The 3,518-nt window shown below is 38.1% G+C and overlaps 1 pseudogene; it reads right to left on the reverse strand.

Moving 5' to 3' along the window:
* Positions 1 to 1,887: 1,887 nt before the first annotated feature.
* On the reverse strand, positions 1,888 to 2,458 carry LOC104001912 (ADP-ribosylation factor 4-like; annotated as a pseudogene).
* Positions 2,459 to 3,518: the final 1,060 nt, after the last annotated feature.

A 3,518-nucleotide genomic window follows, 5' to 3' on the forward strand; every position in this document is an offset into this window, starting at 1 on the left:
TGCCTCACAATCATTCCTGGAAGACAAGTTGACAACTCTCCTTTCAAGACACACATGGTCTCCTCACTGCGGTGCTGGGTTACTCTTGGAATCAGCAAATCAGTGGTCCTGGCAGCCAGGACTTCTACCCCCGTCTCTAAAAACAGTGGAAAGGGGCAGGTAACCAGATTTTTCTCTTTGCAGGCATAGGGGTGACTCTTGGAGTTTGTATTCCTGGAAACAGACATATTGTCTGATGGCAACCCTCCTTCATCAATCCCATTTAAAACTTGTGGAAAAATCCCAAATTTTGTCTTCAGATCTTTGTGACATAGTTTGGAAATTTGCAAGTTACTAGAACCATCCAGGACACTTTAGAAAGCCTTCAAGCCACATGAAATGTGCAGAATATGAACTCCAGGATAGCAGCTCACATTTAGAAAACTGAGCCAGGGTGACACACAGACATTCAGTTTTTATTGCTACAAAAAGCACATTGGGAGATGAAGGAAATCCTAGTTCTGTGTATATATATATAAATATATACACAAAGATATAATATATATTATATAATCATCACAATAGTTATATGATTATATGTTATGTATATGCACACATACGGAATTATATATAGTCATATAACAACATGTATATATGATCATATATAATATATATTATATATTACATGTATAATATGCACATATATAACAGATTGTATATATAATAAATCATATATATATAAAATCTTTTTTAGGAATAATTCCAAATGGGTTATGAAGAAAATGTATTCATTGAATTTGATATTTTCTGAAAACTCTTAAGATATGTTCGCCCAATAAACAATAATAAAACATCAGCAGAACTATCATATACTGAGCAAAAAATCAGGCTGATACCGCAAGCAACATGCAACATAAAAAAGATACAATATAAAGGAAGACAATCTGCTGAGTTGTAAAAACCATCCGAATATGGCCAGGCATGGTGGTGGCTCATGCCTGTAATCCCAGCACTTTGGGAGGCCAAGGCGGGTGGATCACCTGAGATCAAGAGCTTGAGACCAGCCTGACCAATATGGTGAAACCCTGTCTCTATTGAAAATGCAAAAATTAGCTGGGCCTGGTGTCGTGCGCCCATAGTCCCAGCTACTCAGGAGGCTGAGGCAGGAGAATTGCTTGAATCTGGGAGGCGGAAGTTGCAGTAAGCTGAGATTGCGCCACTGTATTCCATCCTGGGCAGCAGAGCGAGACTGTCTCAACAAACAAACAAAAAAACTCTTCTGAATGAATGAACTCTTTGCCACCAGTACAGAACTAATTAGCTATCAAATCTAAACCACACCAAGGTAAGTTTGTCTGATGTAGGCCAGGAGTCAATATTGGGAGGAAAATAAGTTCCTCAGTGCAAGAGAGCTGAATAGTGTTTTGGAGCATTTCCCTGGCTGCTATAGCAGTATTAGAAAATCTTTCTGGCAAGGGAAGGAAATAAATACAAATGGAATGCTACATTTAAAAATCAGCAAATGTCTCAGGAATAAGTGTATCAGTAAAGTAGGAAGGGGATGACTTTAAAACATTAAAACAAATTTTTGGGCTCAACAAACATTCAAAATGGATTTATTTAAAGGTTTTGCTATAGCTATGCCTAGGCATTTAGGCTTATGGGAAGTAAAATTAAAAGAGGACTCTTTTTTTCCCCAAGGAGCATTTCTTTAAAACCAAGCACATTGCTAAATAGCAACATTATACTTGGTAAACAATAATTGGCAATAAAATAAGTTTAATATTCTGCTCAAACCAGTCCTTGATATTGTTTAATAACCAGGATACAAACTGATTTTGTTGTAAGTCCAAGATCAAGCCTAGATCAATTTTATCAAAATGTCCCTGGTTAGATATCTAGTTTCATTTAACATTTTGAAAACTCCTTTGACAGCTGGTCAAGTCTCTCACACAGACCAGTTCCTTGTGTTATGCACGTGGCTTGAACAGATCATGTCCTGTTAGGAGGAGATCGAAGAGCATTTGGCAAATCCTGTGATTCTCAAAAAGCAGCAGCACTGCCTCTCTCAACTCATCTACCAGAAGCAATTTCTGCAGCTCACCTGCTACCTCCTTAATTCTTTCACGATTATTGCTATCTACCACAAATATAAGATATTGGGTATTTGGGAAGTAATACTTCCGGAGAGGCCTAATTCTATCTTGACCACCGGCATCCCATACTGTGAAACGAATGTTTTTATAGTCAACCGCTTCCACATTGCAGCCAATGGTAGGAATGGTGGTGACTATCTCCCCTAACTTCAGTTCATACGGAATGGTCGTCTTGCCAGCGGCATCCAATCCAACCATCAAAATGTGCATCTGCTTCTTGTCAAAGAGGTGGGAGAAGAAAGAGGAGATGGTGAGGCCCGTGGCGGTAGTGGCACTGGCATGGCAGAAGCAGAAGGGGCTCGGAGTGTCTCTGTGATTTCTCCTTTCATACCCCCAGGAGAACTGAATGAGAGGGAAGAGAAAGCTTATTCTTTAAACTTCAGTCCTCTCAATTTTCATCCTCTTAAAATAAACAACATTAATGACCTGGTTTACAACCTTCCATAGTCCTCTTAATGCTCGAACAACATATATACACATATGTAGAGTTTACAGGTTTTGTCCACTCTGAAATAACACCTGCGTACTTATCTGAAACTCAAGATTATATTAAAAACATTTCCATCTTTTTCTAAGGTCTAGAGGTGGCTAAAAATAAGTTTCTCATATTCAAAATTTGAGAGGGGAAATAAAACCAAATGAGCCAAGTGTGTTTTAAAATAGCAGCTCTTGGGCTGGGTGCAGTGGTTTGTGCCTGTAATCCCAGCACTTTGGGAGGCCGAGGTGGGTGGATCACTTGAGGTCAGGAGTTCGAGACCAGCCCGGCCAACATGGTGAAAGAAACAACAAAAATATAGCTGGGCATGGTGGCAGGTGCCTATAATCCCAGCTACTTTGGAGGCTGAGGCAGGAGAATTGCTTGAACCTGGGAGACAGAGGTTGCACTGAGATCACACCACTGCACTCCAGCCTGGGTGACAGAGTGAGACTCTGTCTAAAAAATAATAATAAAAAAGCTCTTTAACGGTTTTTTTTTCACGTATTCTTATTAGATTGATTTTTTTGTAATCCTAATTTGCATTTAGTTACTCCAATTTACTATTATAAAGTGCCCCTAACATTTTCTGATATTTTAGTCTATTTCATACCTGTAGTAAAATCTACTCATTCATTCCTAAGAATTATATATTAGCTTCTTTCTTATACTTTTTAGGAATTTTCTATTGTAGAAGTCTTTAATAGGTTTTAGTTTTTTATCATTCCTTTCATAATTTGTCTTTTTTATTTAACCAGTTTCAGCTTTTACATTTTTAAATCAATCTTCCTACTTTATTTTGCATGATTTTTATTCTCATTTCCTAATTTGAAAAACTTAGGGACAAGCTAATGCAGTGATTATGTTCATAGATGCTGAACACGAACTGCTTTGGCTTAAAGCCTTGT

The sequence above is a fragment of the Pan troglodytes genome, chromosome 14 (assembly GCF_028858775.2).
Source record: "Pan troglodytes isolate AG18354 chromosome 14, NHGRI_mPanTro3-v2.0_pri, whole genome shotgun sequence".
NCBI classification, from domain to species: domain Eukaryota; kingdom Metazoa; phylum Chordata; class Mammalia; order Primates; family Hominidae; genus Pan; species Pan troglodytes.